Here is an 18,610-nt window from a genome sequence, read left to right on the forward strand (position 1 = left end):
AAAAAAAAAAAAAAAAAAAAAAAACTCAACATGGTTTTGGTGACTACAGATTTACTCTCTCCATAAGCTAATTACCTTCATTATCCCAAAAACTATGTTCCAAAACCAAGACTAAAATAAATCCCATCGGCTACCTCTTGGATGCAGATGAGATATGGCATATTCAGAATATATTCGGAATACATTCCACCACTAAGATTCTGCTCATACATCAGATATGTCATCTTAAAAGACGTCAGACACTGGATCACCTTCTTTTAGCTCACAACCGTGAACTGTTTTAACAGTGTTTTCTTTGATAGGCGATTAGCTGCCAACTCCTATTTCATTAATCATCTATACAAATATAAGGTCTCTCACTTGGTACTTAGTTTAGGTCACCAAATATACGGCAAACAGAACTGACTGGATAAACCACATTATTCAGCTCATTTTGAAATCCTATTTTTGTCAAGATTTTCAAAATTATAAACCACTTCGTTGTCATTCATAAGTATAAAGTTCTTATTTCCACCATCACTCAGACTAAGGAAAAAAGACAGAATAAAGACAAAGTTCCGTAGGGTGTCCCCATCACTGCTCATTCTGAGTTTGGCCACTGACTCGGCTGTATGTCTACAGTAACAGGACCTACTGCATATCTCCTAAGATGACTGTGTATCTTAGGAATAAAGTATATTCATATTCTAAAACCTCACATTCACAGTAGTTACAAAACCACCATGTTAGGCAAGCCTGGCTTGATTCAGTATATGGAATGGAAGAAGAAACCATTATGTGCCAGGAAGAGTACTCCTTTCTTTAAATATGGTCTCAGCTAATCCTCAACACTTTCGGTTATTAGTATTCTTCTTTCTTAATAAAAAGAGATCAAAGAAGTTAAACCGTATAAGTGACTTCAAAGACCGTCAGAATCCTAGATCTATGTTACTGTGCTTAACACAGAGGTTTCTATTTCTGGGTTTATGAGGTTGGCTGCATGTGACTTGACAACTGAACGTCTCTGAACCTCGGTTTCCTCATCTATAAAATGGGGTTTAAGTGAAATAATTCATGTAATGTGTTTAATTCAGAGCCTACTATATAGTGAACTCACTCAGTAACTATTAGCATTGGTCAAACTTGAACTGCTAGTTACGAAAATCAGAAATCAAACTCTGGTCTGATTCCCAAGTCCATGGTCTTTCCACTACAACATGCTATAGTTGCCAATACACATTCCTTATCCACATAAGAATCCACACTTGAAATATGACATAGATGGGAAACTAATATTGCCTAAATGAGGTAACTTATTAAGATCCAACTAAACCAACAGAAGGATTTTAGCTCTAGTATCTGATAAGCAGAAAACTCATAAGATACCATTTAGGCCTTCAGGTGTACAGAGCTTTGCACTGAATTCCATGAAACTAGTTTCCTACCTATGTAGGAATTTATCCTATCTCAAACCAGTTGTAAATCAGAAGTTTAATTATCAGAGGTCCCCCTAAAAAGCTTACTTAGGTGACCTGTATAAAGAAACATACCCTAGAGCAGGAGCAGTGGCTCATACCTATAATCCCTGCACTTTAGGAGGCAAAGAGAGCAGAATCACTTGAGGCTAAGAGTTCAAGACCAGCCTGGGCAACAAAGTAAGACCCCGTCTCTACACAAAATTTTTAAAAACTAGTTGGGCATAGTGGCTTGCGCTTGTAGTCCCAGCTACTTGGGAGGCTGGCAGGGGGATCACTTGAGCCTGAGAGGTGGCATCTGCAATGACCCAGGATTGCTCCACTGCACTTAAGCCTGGGTAGGAGAATAAGACCCTGTCAGAAGGAAGGAAAGGAGGAAAGAAAAGTGAGAAAAAAAACAGAAAATGAAGGGAGGAAAAGAAAAGGAGGAGGGGAAAGGAGGAAGGAGAAATGGCCCTCCTACAACATAATCTGAACACTGCATCAGCCTGAAGCTTATCAATTTTATTTTCAAAATCAACCACTACTTACTATTTTGAATTTAATTATAACTGTACCACTTTTAAATTAAAGCAACTGCCGGGCTCCGTGGCTCACACCTGTAATCCCGGCACTTTGGGAGGCCTAGGCGGGAGGATCACCTAAGGTCAGAAGTGTGAGACCAGCCTGGCCAACATAGCAAAACCCTGTCTCTACGAAAAATATAAAAAGTTAACTGGGCCTGGTGGCACATGCCTGTAATCCCAGCTACTTGGGAGGCTGAGGCAGGAGAATCGCTTGAACCTGGGAGGCAGAGGTTGTAGTGAGTTGGCGCCACTGCACCAAGGCCGGGTGCGGTGGCTCACGCCTATAATCCCAGCACTTTGGGAGGCCGAAGCGGGTGGATCACGAGATCAAGAGATTGAGACCATCCTAGTCAATATGGTGAAATCCCGTCTCTACTAAAAATACAAAAATCAGCTGGGCATGGTGGTGCACGCCTGTAGTCCCAGCTACTCAGGAGGCTGAGGCAGGAGAATTGCTTGAACCCAGGAGGCGGAGGTTGCGGTGAGCCAAGATCGCGCCATTGCACTCCAGCCTGGGTAACAAGGGCGAAAATCCGTCTCAAAAAAAACAAAAATAAAAATAAAATGAAACCAACCAAATACTGTCATTTTTCATACCAATCCCCTTACCAAAACCACGCATTGCTGTTCTAACAAGGCTCAAAAATCTCACTTAAATATTTCACTCTCTGCCTGATCAAATGGTAGCATAATGCAAATCAAAGACAGTAGTAAAAGTTATCTTCTACAACAATCATTAATAATAAGTTTACTATTTCCAATAACTTCCAGGCACTGATTTGCCTTAAAGACGGGTTGTAAACCAGGATCAGATGCCCACACACACTGATTTTTAGGCACAACTCTAGTCTATTCAGCAAAGCAATAAACCTCTAGAGAAAAGAATGCCACATAAATCCCAGGGAAACAAAATTAATATGCGTGCATTGGTAAAAAGTTCTAACCAAAGACACAGCACTGTTCATTATGTACTCACCCTTCAAAGGAATCAAATCGAAACACTTTCATTTTAGCAATGAAACTTTTAGGACTGATTTTGCAATAATCTTTAAAGTCCCCGCATTTCTTGGATTTTTTAAATTCTAACTTCCTGTCTCATACATCTAAAATAGCTATGACATACTCAGGTATGTTCTGCTCATTCAGTTAGATTCGTGTAGAGAAACACAAGTCTGTTTCTATGTGTACAACTCCATTCGCATTCATTTTGCCTAATATAACCACTAAATATAGCTCTAAGACACTGATGATTAAAAACAGTTAGTTGTGTGAGTGATTCATACCTCCTATGTCCAAACACCAAGATTCAAGGATGTTTTCTGTCAGATCTATGGGAAGAGGAAACAAGAAACACCTGTCACAAAGCTTTCCAAACGGAAGCCCCCTACTGAGTTACTGCCAATCCCAACCTGAGGCCCTCCCCCTTCATCCCTACCCCTCACGTCCCCAAAACAGCCAGAGGTCACATTTCCACCAGTACCTGACTTTGTGAAAGGAACGGAAAGGCAGGCCATAGAGTGGCCACGAGAGCACTGTCAGGAAAAAGGGCCCTGGGCTTTTCTAGTCCCCACTGCCACAGAGTCCGCGTGGGAGGCCTTAGGCAAGTCAGAAGTCACTTTTCCTCCATGGGACTCACTTATTTTATCTGTAAAATGCGGAGACGGCAAGGAGCTCCATACTCCACGGCTGAGGACGAGCTAGGGTCCCCCAAAGACCCACCAAGGGCCCTGCCAGCCCCCTACCCCTTCTGCCCACAGGACCGCCACCTCCCACAGGACTTGCTGAAAGGGCTGACTACCAATCACCCCGCTCCCGGCCCCCACGCTCCCCCCCACCGGCAGCGCGTTCACCCCCAGGCCTTCGCAACCACCGCGTGGGCTCCTGCCCGGCCTCGCTTGTCCCCGACCCTCCTGGGTCTCAGCTCCTAGTCCCCGAGGTGCCCATCGCCGGCCCGAGGAGGCTGGCCGCGACCTCAGCCGGCACCCGCCGCCCGGACCACACCGTTCGCCTCCTCACCCTCCCCCCGTCGCCGCCGCCCACCCGCCCCTCGCCCAGCTTACCCGGGCCGCTCACCGGCCGCCGCCGCGCCGCCTCCTCCGCGGCCTCCCTCGCGGCCGGACCAGCTCCAGGAGCCGCGGGGGACCCGGCCGCCGCTGTCGCCGCCGCCGCCGCCGCCGCCGCCGCCTTGCCTCAGCCCAGCCCCATCGCCCTCGGCCAGCGCCGCGCGCTGCGGCTCAGGGTGAGGGAAGGAGGCGCCGCGGCGGGGCCGGGCAGGCCCTGGGACGTCCGCGTTCTCCTCCTCCTCCGCACCCGCGGCGGCGGCGTGTAGCCAGGCAGGGCGAGAACAAGAGAGGGCGACGGGAGGCGGGCAGGGGGAGGGAGGGCGGTGTGCACTCCGAAACGGCCCCCTACCGCCAGCGACGCCGCGAACCCTCCCCTCCCCACCGCCGTGGCGCCCGATCACGCTGCGAGGAGAGGCGACGGACAGGCGGGGTGCGCGCGCGAGCTCGGCACTCCCGCGCCCGAAGTGAAGTCACGTGGTGGCTACATCCCCGCGACGAGAGCGGAGGGGCGCGGACGACGTCAGGAGGCGGGAAGGGGCGGGGCGAACTGTAAGCCCCACCCACCCCATGCGTTTAGGCACCTCGAGCTGGCAAAAGAAAGAAGCAGGTAAGGGAGGCCGTCCAAAAACGCTGGCTGTTGGGCGTGGGTGGCTAATGGAGGGCGGCTTTTCTGCTGGGATGAAGTGGGACGGCAAATCCCACTCCATCTTCTTTGGGCTATGACAACATCATAATCCAAACTCCCATTTTAAGAACAGGGTAACTGAGGCTCAGTAACTAGACAAACGTTGCCCAGAGTCGTGGTCATGGAGGAAGCTTGTGCTAAATGGTGGAGAGGAAACCAGAGCCCAGCTCCCAAGGCAAGGTTCGTTCAGCCTTTGGCCACCTCCGTCCCCGCCAAAATAAACAAACAAAAAACTGTCATTCGCATCTGACCGCGGGCTCTGCGCGCCAGCCCGGGGCGGAGGAGGGGAGGAGCGCACCCGAGAAAGCTCCGGCGCACCCGAGAAAGCTCCGACGCACCCGCTGCTCGCCTCCGGCGGGAAGGCGCCTCTTCCGACTGTCCTGGGCAAATTAAATACTTCCCTCCGCAGAAGACTTATCTCCGGGTAGGGCCGCAGCCGGATTTCCAAATCACGGGTTTGGTTTTCGCGGCTTCCCCTCCCCAACGCGCAGGGAGCGCGCCCGGCCACCTGCAGCCTTCGGCCGAGGCCATCTTTTCGCCTGGGGCCACCTGGCCCGCGCCCTTGGCGCCTGGCCCGCTTCTGACTGTTCTCCTTGCAGCTACTTACAGAACTTAGCCTCCTTAGCGTCTTAGAGAAGGGGACAGCATGCACGCGGACCCTGTCCACCACACCTGGGGACACCTCGCCAGCAGCAGGGAGCATTTAGCCCATGGACACTTATCAGGGCCGCCACCCCTGGTCCACACATACGATGACATCTCACCTGGGACAGCACACCACTCTAGTCCGCGACACTGATAACACCTCCCGGGGGCAAGGAGTGCACCACAGCCACCCCTGATCCCCTACATTGTGTGGGGCTGGGCAGTTTTATGGCATTTCTGCCCGCCTCTTGGCGTGGACAGTGCGCTGGACCTCGAGATGGAGCCACAGCTTTCTCTTCCCAATCCGTGGCCTCACCGTTTTGTTTCAAACCTCGTGGTGTTGAAATGATTAAATGAGTTATGGGGTGTGGTAGTGTTCGGCAAACCGCAAGAAAGCGGTCTGGGTGAGGTTGGGCCCTAAAATCCTCCTCCCCTATCTCCCCGGCTTCTTTGCCTGGCTGTTTCCTCTCAGTCTTTAAACAGGCTGGCCTCTCCAAGTCCAAAACACGAACGATCAAGACAACCTCCTCCTGAAGTGCCCTCTCCGACTCGCTTCCAAGTGCTTGTCTCTCAGTGCGACCTCAAACAGTGGTGTTCCCTGGCGGGCTCTGCTTCCTCATTTCTCAACACTTGGCAGTCTGGCTTCTCCTCCCCCACTCTAACCCTTCTTCACCCTGCTCAGGCAAGAGTAACTCATGACTTTGATTTTGCCAAACCTTGCAGGCATTCCTCAGGCCTTACCACTCTGGTTCTCTCTGCTAATTTGACAGCTCGGATAGCTCTCACCTACTGGAATCTCTCTACTACCTTGGTTTCAGAAGAGTGAACCCTCTTAATTATCAAGACAAGGTAAATAAAGCCCCTGCCTCATTTGGTAGCATCCGCTTGTGAATCTGCACCTTCAGTGCAGGCTTCCAGTCTAAGCCAAAAGCTTTTCTCACTTTACTCGCTCTTCTGGGATTGCCTGCGTCCTGATGGATGCAACTCCCAAATTAGCAATTTCCAACCCAGCCCCCTTCTACAAAATTAGAACCAAATATCCAACTGCTTGCCAGGAAGCACTAGCTAGATACCACAGAGACACCCCAAACTGGACACTTCCAGAACTGAAACTGCTTTCATAGCCGCCCCTCCCTCAGCTGTTAGCACCACCATCTCCACAGTCATCAGAATTAGAAAGTCGGAAATCAGTGAGTGATTCATAATTCAGCCCTCTGCCTTACCCAATCACCAAGTCCTATCTATTTCACCTCCTTAATAAGCCGCAACTTCCTAAGGTGGGCTGGGCGCCGTGGCTCATGCCTGTAATCCCAGCACTTTGAGAGGCCGAGGCAGGTGGATCACATGAGATCGGGAGTTCAAGACCAGCGTGACCAACATGGTGAAACCCCATCTCTACTGAAAATACAAAATTAGCTGGGTGTGGTGGCACGTGCCTGTAATCCCAGCCACTTGGGAGGCTGAGGCAGGAGAATTGCTTGAACCCGGGAGGTGGAGTTTGCAGTGGGCTGAGATTGCGCCCTTGCACTCCAGCTCGGGCAACAAGAGTAAAACTCCATCTAAAAAACAAACAAAAAACATTCCTACGGTGGTTCCCACTGGCATCCATCCTTTCTAGTCTGAACTGTTGCAGCAGCTTCCTATCTCCTTTAGATAAATTCAGCCTTCAGGGTGAACTACAATGTACTCCACTTAAAATCTCGAGTTCCCCTTGGCTTCTGACTGCAGTATATACCTCCAAGCTACCCAGCATGAACCTGTCAATCCATTCCAGCTTTTAAAAGATCACAAAGAGCCCCAGAATTCAAGGTGCAGCCAACGTAAGGCAACACGCAGCCAGGCAAGGGAAAGCCATAGGAAAAAGAGAAGAGCAGCTGGATATTCCAAAAATTTTCCGTTACAGATGTTTTTTCAAAAAAAAAAAAAAAAAGGGGGGGGGTGGGCACTGGCTTTAGAGGAAGTGCTGAGTCACTTGGCTTGAGCAGGTTGAAAGGTTGGGGGAAAAGAAGGTGTAATAAAAAGAGGAGAAACCCAATACAGGGGAGAGAAAGGGATTGCAACAGTCTTGAGAAGTTCTGGGAGGCTTACTGGTTCTCAGCCATGATGATTCTGGGTCCAAGCCCACTCCTTCCCTCCTCTGATCCTACTCACTCTAAGAGCCAACCCATGATCACAGCTGCACAGTGATAACAGCCATGCTAATAAGGTCTGACTTTACTTCTCACAAAGGCTATTTCCTATCTCCTCCATCCTCAAAATCCCCATCTTTGCTTGCCCTTCCCTCTCACTGTCCCCTTACCTCCTATTTCACTAAGAAAATGTACACCATCACGGGGTGCAGTGGCTCACACCTGTAATCCCAGTACTTTGGGAGGCTGAGGCAGGTGGATCACCTGAGGTCAGGAGTTTGAGACCAGCCTGACCAACATGGAGAAACCCCGTCTCTACTAAAAATACAAAATTAGCTGGGCGTGGTGGCACATGCCTGTAATCCCAGCTACTCGGTAGGCTGAGGCAGGAGAATCACATGAACCTGAGAGGCAGAGGTTACGGTAAGCCAAGGTCATGCTGAGCCGAGGTCGTGCCATTACACTCCAGCCTGGGCCACAGAGCACAACTCCGTCTCAAAAAAAAAAGAAAAGAAAATGTACACCATTAAGAGGGAACATCCTCATCTTCCTACATCGGCCCCAGAGGGACAAAGCCTCCTAACAGAGCTAGCTCTCCACAAAAATTACCACTGTTAGGCCAACTCCGGGGCCTAGGCCTCCCCAGGCAACAATACTACTGTTGCCAACTCCAGGGGACACTTTCAGGCCTTGCCTTTCTAGTTCTCTCAGCAGCAGGCATCTCCTATTCTTTTTTTTTTTTTTTTTTTTTTTTGAAACGGAGTCTTTCTCTGTCACCAGGCTGGAGTACAGTGGCACGATCTCGGCTCACTGCAACCTCCGCCTCCCAGGTTCACGTGATTCTCCTGCCTCTGCCTCCCAAGTAGCTGGGGTTACAGGCACGTGCCACCACAGCTGGCTAATTTTTTGTATTTTTAGTAGAGACAGGGTTTCACTATGTTGGTCAGACTGGTCTCAAACTCCTGGCCTCGTGATCCACCTGCCTTGGCCTCCCAAAGTGTTGGGATTACAGGCGTGAGCCACCTTCCCTGGCCTTTTGTTTTTTTTGTTTTTTTGAGACACAGTTTTGCTCTCTCACCCGGGCTGGGGTGTAATGGTGCCATCTCAGCTCACTGCAGTCTCTACCTCCCCGGTTCAAGTGATTCGCCTGCCTCAGCCTCCCAAGTAGCTGGGATTACAGGCACATGCCACAACACCCAGATAATTTTTGTATTTTTAGTAGAGACAGGGTTTCACCATGTTGGCCAGGCTGGTCTTGAACTCCTCACCTCGTGATCTTCCCGCCTCGGCCTCCCAAAGTGCTGAGATTATCGGCATGAGCCACCACGCCTGGCTGCCTCTCATAGTCTTGGGACACTTTGCTGTTAGTTTTGATAACATACTCTATTTTGGAATTCCTTGTCCCTCTTTCTGTCTATTCCAACTCTACTTCTGCAGGTGCTTCCTATGTCTTGTCTCTAAATGTTGCTGTTCCCCAGGGCTCCACCCAGAATTCATTCCTCTGTCTATACCAGGTTTGTTTGTTTTTTAATTGGAAATCTCTTGACCTTACAAGAGTTGTGCTGGGCTTCAGAAGGATGCAAATACTTTCATTTTTATTTTTTTTTTTTTTAAGACGGAGTTTCGCTCTTGTTACCCAGGCTGGAGTGCAATGGCGCGATCTCGGCTCACCGCAACCTCCGCCTCCTGGGTTCAGGCAATTCTCCTGCCTCAGCCTCCTGAGTAGCTGGGATTACAGGCACGCGCCACCATGCCCAGCTAATTTTTTGTATTTTTAGTAGAGACGGGGTTTCACCATGTTGACCAGGATGGTCTCGATCTCTTGACCTCGTGATCCACCTGCCTTGGCCTCCCAAAGTGCTGGGATTACAGGCGTGAGCCACCGCGCCCGGCGGATGCAAATACTTTTAAAGGAAGAAGTGGAGCTTTTATCAGCTTCTAAAAGGTGTCTGGGTCCCCCAGAAAAGATAAGAGGATTGATCCATGTGCTGTCTGCTGGTGGCCTTATCTACCATGGCTGTAGCTGTCATCTGCATGTACATTAATAACTGCCAACTGAAGCCAGGCACAGTGGCTCACGCCTGTAATCCCAGCACTTCGGGAAGCCGAGGCAGGCAGATCACCTGGGAGTTTAAGAACAGCCTGGCCAACATGGTGAAACACTGTCTCCACTAAACATACAAAACTTAGTCAGGCATGATGGCACATGCCTGTAATCCCAGCTACTCGGGAGGCTGAGGCAAGAAAATCACTTGAACCCAGGAGGCGGAGGCTGCAGTGAGCCGAGATGGCACCATTGCACTCCAGCCTGGGTAACACAGCAAGACTGTCTCAAAAAAAAACAAAAGGCCAGGCACGGCGGCTCACACCTGTAATGCCAACACTTTGGGAGGCCAAGGCAGGTGGATCACGAGGCCAGGAGTTTGAGACCAGTCTGACCAACATAGTGAAACCCTGTCTCTACTAAAAATACAAAAAATTAGCCAGCTGTGGTGGTGTGTGCCTGTAATCCCAGCTACTTGGGAGACTGAGGCAGGAGAATTGAGTGAACCTGGGAGGTGGAGGTTGTGGTGAGCTGAGATCGCACCATTGCACTCCAGCCTAGGCAACAGTGCGAGACTCCATCTCAAAAAAAAAAACCGTCAACCATATGCCTGCAGCCTAGGCCTCTTCTCAGAGTCCTGTCCCTGGGCCATTCTTTCCTGTCACTGTCACACAGTGATTCACTGGTTCCAGATAAGTTCACTTACCCCTGACTCAGCTCTTGCCCTTCTTCCCCAGACCAGCTCCTCTCCTCCTGCCTAAACATCTACTCCAGCCCAAAACCTGGGAGTCATCTTTACACCTCCCTCTCCTTCACCACCCATCCAATCCAACACCAAGCCCATTTCAAATCCTCTCCCATCTCTCCATCTCCGCTGCCACTAGAATAATGCATGTCACCTCCATCTCTCACCTGGCACTACTGCGTTAGCTCCCAGCGGATTCCTCCGCTAAACCTTGCCCACCTCCAGTCCATTCTCAACCCAGCCCCAGAGTAGTCACTTATGTGACTTCAAGCAGAGCTCCTGATAAAAGCATTCACTTGCTTCCCAACTCACTTAGAATACTAGATAAACTTCTTGCGTCCACAAAGTCCAGTGCAGGATGTGGCCTGCCCGCCACTTCCCCCTTTGCTGGCACCACTCTATCCCCTGCCCTCCCTGTCGTCTGACCCCAGACCTCTTCCCCAAGTTACTCCAGCTACACTGGGGCTTCTCTCGGTTCCTCAAACACACCAACCTCTTTCCTGCCCCAGGGTCTTTGTATAATCTGTTCTTTCCCTTCTCTTTTTTTGTTGCCTAATTTGTAAGTTCAACTTTGGGCTTAAATACGTATACAGTTGACCCTCGATATCCACAGGGAATTGGTTTCAGAACCTCTGTGGATACCAAAATCCAAAAATACTAAAGTCTCTGATATAAAAGGGTACAGTATTTGCATATTACATATATACATCCTCCCATATGCTTTTTTTTTTTTTTTTTTTGAGACAGAGTCTTGTTCTGTCACCCAGGCTGGGGTGCAATGGCACGATCTCGGCTCAGTAAAACCTCTGCCTCCCGGGTTCAAGCAATTCTTTCTCCTGCCTCAGCCTCCCAAGTAGTTGGGACTACAGGCGTCCACCACCACGCCCAGCTACTTTTTTGTTTTTTTAGTAGAGACAGGGTTTTACCATGTTGGCCAGGCTAGTCTTGAACTCCTGCCCTTAGGTGATCCGCCCACTTCAGCCTCCCAAAGTGTTGGGATTACAGGCGTGAGCCACCACGGCCGACCCTACTTTAAATCATCTCTAGATTACTAATAATACAATGCAAATGTTATGTAAATATATTTTTCTTTATAGTATTTTTATTATATTGTTATTGTATTTATCTTGAGGCTGTAGTTGTGTGACATGTAAGATTGAAAAAATAGCAGCTGTTTATTTTTGTAAATGTGAGAAGGACATTTGGGATTATGGGGAAGGGGCACATAAAATATCCTTATCACCTGGGCACAGTGCCAGGTGCCTGTAGTCCCAGATACTTGGGAGGCTGAGGTGGGAGGATTTCTAGGATTGCTTAAGCCCAGGAGTTTGAGGTTATAGTGAGCTATGATTGTGCCACTTCACTCCAGCCTGGGCAAGATAGTGAGATCTCAGCTCTTTAAAAAAAGAAAAAAAAAAAAGCCGGGCGCAGTGGCTCACACCTGTAATCCCAGCATTTTGGGAGGCTGAGACAGATGGATCACTTGAGGTCAGGAGTTCGAAACCAGCCTGTCCAACATGGCAAAATCCCGTCTTATTAAAAAAAAAAAAAAAAAGCCCGTCCCCACCAATTATCTCTTTGTGCAGCTACTGGTAAAGAATCAGTCAGTTTGGTTTATCACTGTATACCCAGCACTAAGACGAAGCCTGGCATGTGATAGACACCCAGATGTTTACACCTGATGGATGACTGAATGAATGAATTTACCACTTCAGATATCATCTCTAAATGCCTTCCCTGATTCCTAGGCTAAGTTAAGAATCCCTCTTTAGCCGACGCAGGTGGATCACTTGAGGTAAGGAATTCGAGACCAGCCTGGCCAACATAATGAAACTCCGTCTATACTAAAAATGCAAAAATAAGCTGGGCATGGTGGCAGGTGCCTATAATCTCAGCTACTCAGGAGGCTGAGGTGGGAGAATCGCTTGAACCCAGGAGATGGAGGTTACAGAGAGCCGAGGTCACGCCACTGCACTCCAGCCTGGGCAACAGAGCAAGACCCTGTCTCAAAAAAAAAAAATGAAAAGCCCTCTTTAGTGCATATTTGTCTCACCGCATTTACAACCTAGAATAAGCACCTATTCATGTTTGTGTTTTCCATTAGTCTATCTTACTCATTTTTTAAAATTATTTTTAATATGGACCGCTTCACAAATTTGTATGTCATCCTTGTGCAGGGGCCACGCTAATCTTCTCTGTATCGTTCCAATTTTAGTATATGTGCTGCCAAAGCAAGCACTATCTTATTCATTTTTTTTAAGGTTCTAAATACTTTCATGTGTTATTTGATCATCACAACAATGCCAACACTACAAATAGTAGTTACTGTTCTTTTCATTTTTATAGATGAAGAAACTGAAGAAACTTTACTATCTCATTTAATCTTTGTAACAATTCCAGGAAGGAGATACTACTATTATCTCTGCTTACAGATGAAATTGAGGAAAGCTTAAAAATCCTGTTTTACAGAATAGAAAAAGATATGTTCAATAACTCAGCCAAAAGCACAGCCAGGATTCAAACCCAGACACTTTGCTCCAGAGCCAAACTTCTGACCACTATAACCAAATGAAGCCAGAGTGATTCACCATCTCACATCCAAACTCTGGTATTTAAGCACCCAGACTTTGACTTCCTCATGAGCCAGGACCTTTCTCAGCCACATCTGGATCCTCAGCCCTTCACAGCACACAGCAGTAGTCAAAAAGTATGCTGAGTAAGTGGATAACAAGTTAGCATTGATTTTCACAACCACATCAGACTAGTAATGGAATTGTTATGATTCTCCTTTTATAGAGAAGAAAAATGAGATTCACAACTTCACATGAGGGAGTGTCTTGTCTAAGAATCTCTGACTGTGTCTAGCCCTTGCCTGTATTCCCTCTGCTGCTTCGACAAAAGGTTAGAAGTCACATGTTTAGATTATGAAGACCTTATCTTAAGAAATGTCAAAACAGTGATCACTTCGGCAGCACATATACTAAAATTGGAATGATACAGAGAAGATTAGCATGGCCCCTGAGCAAGGATGACAAGTAAAATAAAATTTTTTTTAAAAAGAAAGAAAAAAAATTAAAAAAAAGAAATGTAAAAACAAGCAAACCAAAAAAACAACACAGCACTCATTGCCTTTCCTAGAAAAAGTGGCCATTAAAAGTACTTTGAGGCTAGGCACAGTGGCGCACACCTGTAATCCCAGCACTTTGGGAGGCTGAGGTGGGTGGATCTCGAGGTCAGGAGTTCAAGACCAGCCTGGCCAACATGGTGAAACCCCATCTCTACTAAACATAAAAAAATTAGCTAGGCGTGGTGGCATGCACCTGTAATCCCAGCTACTCGGGAGGCTGAGGCAGGAGAATTGCTTGAACCTGGAAGGCAGAGGTTGCAGTGAGCTGAGATCATGCCACTGGACTCCAGCCTAAGCGGCAGAGGGAGACTCCATCTCAAAAATATAAATAAATAAATAAAGTATTTTGATTATGATTATGACATTTGGCCAACAAGCTCCATCTCTCTTTCTCTTAGTACCTCTTAAGCCATTCAGTTCCTATTTAGCTTGACTATGCAGGCCAGTGCTTTGTGTGTGTGTGTGTGTGTGTGTGTGTGTGTGTGTGTGTGTGTACTGGAGTGAGAACAGGGAACAGGGAGCAGGACTGTTAAGTCAGATGTCTACAAATCAGAGCCCCGGGCCATCACTGACTTGTTTCTGTCTCTAAGCAAAGCATGTAAAAAATTTTTTGCCTCTGCCATGAGGCAAAGCCATGGGCCTGGCATTTTTCTGAGGTCATGGTGCCCAAGGATATGGTGGTTCACATGACATAGAATACTGTTTACCAACTAGCTATTTAGGATATGGGGGCCCTCCTGGAGGAGTGCCTACTGCCAGCATAGGACCAGTGTGCTGATAACCTGGTTCTCCAAGAAATTAAAAGCCCTGACCGTGTGGCACCTGCCATTTTAATGGTGTAAATGCTCCCACCACAGCCAGTAACAAGCTACCAAGAGTTTCACTACTGTTTCACAAAAGCCTGAAAATTTTATTATTATGTGTTGAGATGAACTTTCACTCTTGTTGCCCAGGTTGGAGTAAAATGGCATCATCTTGGTTCACTGCAACCTCCACTTCCTGGGTTCAAGCAATTCTCCTGCTTCGGCCTGCCACGTAACTGGGATTACCGGCATCCGTCACCACACCCAGCTAATTTTTGTATTTTTAGTAGAGACGGGTTTTCACCATGTTGGCCAGGTTGGTCTCAAACTCCTGACCTCAGGAGATCTGCTCACCTCGGCCTCCAAAAGTGCCAGGATTACAGATGTGAGCCACCATGCCTGGCCCAAATTTCTGAAAATTTAACAGTCAGCACTAGTGAGCCAGTACACATGAGCCCCAGCACACTGCCGTGTGTAATAATTCCTTGTGTGGGTCAGGAGAAAAGAAATATAAGTAGTCCTTTAAGATTTTGGCTTGGCCAGGCACAGTGGCTCACGCCTGTAATTCCATCACTTTGGAAGGCTGAGGCGAGTGGGTTACCTGAGGTCAGGAGTTCAAGACCAGCTTGGCCAACATGGTGAAACCCTGTCTCTACTAAAAATACAAAAAATTAGCCAGGCATGGTGGTAGGCGCCTGTAATCCCAGCTATTCAGAAGGCTGAGGCAGGAGAATCACTTGAACCCGAGAGGTGGAGGTTGCAGTGAGCCAAGATTGCGCCACTGCACTCCAGCCTGGGTGAGAAAGTGAGACTCCATCTCAAAAAAAAAAAAAAAAAAAATTTTGGCTTTAGGGGCCAAAGTCTGACTCACAGGTTGTTATGGGGAATTTCCCTGTGTTTCAATGTAATGATTTCTTCTCTGATGGAAAAAGTGCAGTTGCATTAATATTAGAGATGGGAAAACTGAGTTTAAGTCATACCTTCTTTTAAGTCATGTGTTTCTTTCTTTTTTTTTTTAAGATGGGGTTTCACCATGATGGCCAGGCTGGTCTTGAACTCCTGACCTCAGGTGATCCACCCACCTCAGCCTCCCAAAGTGCTAGGATTACAGACGTGAGCCACCGCGCCGGCAAGTCATGTGTTTCTTTCTTTGAATCTAAATCATAATGGGAATAATATTACCCACTGCACAGAATGTTTAATTATCTAACACACTCTGCTATAGTAGTTACTCATTGGTAGGCACTGTTTAAGTACTTTACAAACTTAACTCATTTAGTCTTTGTAACAACACTGTTAGGTAAGTACTATTACTAATTTAGAGATGAAGAGACCAAAACCCAGGGAAGATAATGAAGTTCTTTTAAGGTAACAGAGGCAAAAGATGACAAAGCCAGGGTTTGAACCTGGCTTCAAAGTCCATGCTCTTAGGGCCCCACGCCAAAACTAGCTGCCTGTTTTTGCGGTTTTACTGGAACACAGACATGCTCATTCATTTACATATTATCTGGCTGCTTGTTTGTTACAAGGGCAGAGTTGAGTAGTTGTGATAGAGACCATATGGCCCACAAAGCCCAAAATATTTACTGTCTGGCCCTTTACAGAAAAAGTTTGCTGACTCTGGCTCTATAGTATCCTGTTGGTTTGAGTTGAAACATTGATTATTATTTGTAGCCTGATAGTCCCCAGTGGTTCCAAAATCATGTTGCTGGGCCAATAAGACAAGCAAAACATAGTGTCCGGATTGTAACTATACTCTAATGTTTATATTATAATGATTGTGTCAGTGAAATAGCATTCTGAAGCATAAGGTGTTAACTTCAGCAACAAATGATGCATATAAATGTGTATTAATAGAAATATGTATCAGGACCAGGCATGGTGCTCACACCTATAATCCCAGCACTTTGGGAGGCCGAGGTGGGCAGATCACTTGAGGCCAAGAGTTTGAGACTAGCCTGGCCAACGTGGTGAAACCTCGTCTCTACTAAAAATACAAAAATTAGCCAGGCATGGTGGCGTGCCTGTAATCCCAGCTACTCAGGAGTCTGAAGCTGAGAATCGCTTGAACCCAGGAGGCAGACGTTGTAGTGAGCCAATATCACGTCACTGCAATCCAGCCTGGGGGACAAAGTAAGATGCCATCTCAAAGAAAGAGAAAAGAAATACATATCTGACTCCATAGGATCCCAACATCTCAAGGATTAAATTAATTCAGAGATTACTTATCCCAACCCTAACTCCTCTTGGGAATATTGCATCAAGTTTCTAAAGTTAATGCTGTCGATTCCTCATGATCATCCCTTGAGTCCTGCAAGATGATTCTTCTGTATAGAAATGGGCTTTTTACGGCCAGGCCTAGTGGCTCATGCCTGTAATCCCAGCACTTTGGGAGGCCAAGGTGGGTAGATCATGAGATCAGGAGATCGAGACCATCCTGGCTAACACGGTGAAACCCCATCCCTACTAAAAATACAAAAAATTAGCCAGGTGTGGTGGCGTGTGCCTGTAATCCCAGCTGCTAGGGAGACTGAGGCAGAAGAATCGCTTGAACCCAGGAGACGGAGGTAGCAGTGAGCAGAAAGGTACCACTGCACTCCAGCCTGAGCAACAAAGCAAGACTGTCGAAAGAAAGGAAGGAAGGAAGGGGCTTTTTGCAAAGGCATCTGTTTTTTGGGGCTGAGGAATCAAAGCAAGACTCTGTCAAAAGGAAGGAAGGAAAAGGAAGGAAGGGGCTTTTTGCAAAGGCATCTGTTTTTTGGGGCTGAGGAATCAAAGCAAGACTCTGTCAAAAGGAAGGAAGGAAAAGGAAGGAAGGGGCTTTTTGCAAAGGCATCTGTTTTATGAAGCTGAGGAATCAGGCTCACATCACCATACCTGTCAATGTGTCTCCAAGGCAGCTTCTCCATGTTACCTGTTTCAGATGCCAAGCAGAGAAGCTCCTCAAAGCCTGTCATTTGCTGGCCTGTATAGTCGTTGAAAACTTGCCCTGACCTTTGCAGCTACTTCCTGTGAGCAACTCAAGGATGGCCAGTCACTTATGACCAGAGCAGGCAGTTCTGATTTCTAGAACAAACTGGAAACAAGCCCAGCTACAGGTGATTGACCGAGTTTCCTTTGGGCTCCTGGTACCAGAAAGAATTGCTCGCTGAAAGGATCATAGGGGACACTCCTATCTCACTGCCCCACTCAGGTAGGTAGATTTTCATTGCCCTCTAAACCAGTCAACAACTCATCTCCAGAAGGATGTTTGTGATCTTCTGGTTGCTAAAGATCGTTGCTTCCTTATGGAATTTTTTATAAAAGGGGGAGCACGTGAGACCTTGTCTCTACAAAAATAAAAAAAATATTAGCCAGATGTGGTGACGTGCATCTGTAGTCCCATCCCAGCTACTCAGGAGGCTGAGGCAGAAGGATTGCTTGAGCCCAGGAGATCAAGGCTGCAGTGAGATATGATGATGTCACTGCATTCCAGCCTGAGTGACAGAGTCAAACAACAAAACAGAACAGAACCCTTAGCTCTTCTTTGTTTTGTTTTCCTTAGAGCAGAGATGCCTCATTTAAATAGGTAAATTAAGGCGATACTGATTGCCAGCTCCAGTGTGGAAGTCCCAAGGCCAAGGAATTTCTTTCAGAACCATTTCAAAAGTGAGTCCATCCAGAATACACCTCCACCACGAGATTACCTGTAATCTAATTCACCCTAGAAGATGGAGTCCAAACAGCCTGAGGTTCTGCGAATTTCACGACAGCAATAGTCATAAAATGAAAGTGAACAGGCTTTAAGGTGGAGCATACCAAAAACATTTATTTCCACACGTGTCTCTACCTCTACACTCCTTGAATACCCTTAAATAGCTCATATTACCAGCAGAGACCACCAACGTGAAACCTCTTGAAACTTTATGAAAAATTTTCTAAAGTTAATGCTGTAGATTCCTCACGATTATTTCAAAACTAATGTGATTTCTTTAGGGTACCTTTAATTACACTTATGACCTTGATTTCATTTTAAAAACATTCATTTAAAGAAGACTGAGGACCCTAAGGATCTCAAATATCACTTCGAGGAGTACCTAATAGCTGTTTTAGATTCCTGAGATACTTTGTTTTATCTCTCTTTTAGAAACAAAAATTATGCTCAGCTCTACCCTCATCTGGCTCTACCAATTGAGATATTCACAGAATGATTTCAAGCTCCAAGAGAAAAGGGAGAGTCACATTCACCTTTTTATCCTTGACAGCACGTAACCACGTTCCCTCCTCAATTTTGCATCCTCAGATTCAACCAACCAGGGATCAAAAATATTCAGGGAAAAAACAAAAACAATAAAACAATGAAAAATGCA

The 18,610-nt window shown here is 47.0% G+C and overlaps 1 protein-coding gene, 1 non-coding gene and 1 pseudogene across 7 annotated transcripts in view; 1 reads left to right on the plus strand and 2 right to left on the minus strand.

Moving 5' to 3' along the window:
* Positions 1–17,157, minus strand: part of ATP13A3 (ATPase 13A3) — a 103,829-nt gene extending 86,672 nt beyond the window's left edge. For 2 of the 6 annotated variants that reach the window (XM_037733478.1, XM_037733479.1), the window contains exons 1-2: positions 4,081–4,216; positions 3,304–3,348 (exon numbers count right to left, since the gene is read on the minus strand). The gene's annotated coding sequence lies outside the window, so the exon portion shown is untranslated. Of the gene's footprint in view, positions 1–3,303; positions 3,349–4,080; positions 4,540–17,138 lie in introns of those variants that run through there. The other 4 variants (XM_037733476.1, XM_017514609.2, XM_037733477.1 and 1 more) reach the window with 4 other exon arrangements.
* Positions 12,464–12,570, minus strand: LOC119468915. Its single transcript, XR_005197724.1, has one exon. It is a non-coding gene; the product is annotated as a U6 spliceosomal RNA (small nuclear RNA).
* LOC119468916 lies at positions 13,288–13,384 on the plus strand (annotated as a pseudogene).
* Positions 17,158–18,610: the final 1,453 nt, after the last annotated feature.

This window comes from Cebus imitator, unplaced genomic scaffold (assembly GCF_001604975.1).
Source record: "Cebus imitator isolate Cc_AM_T3 unplaced genomic scaffold, Cebus_imitator-1.0 Scaffold529, whole genome shotgun sequence".
In the NCBI taxonomy this organism is placed as follows: domain Eukaryota; kingdom Metazoa; phylum Chordata; class Mammalia; order Primates; family Cebidae; genus Cebus; species Cebus imitator.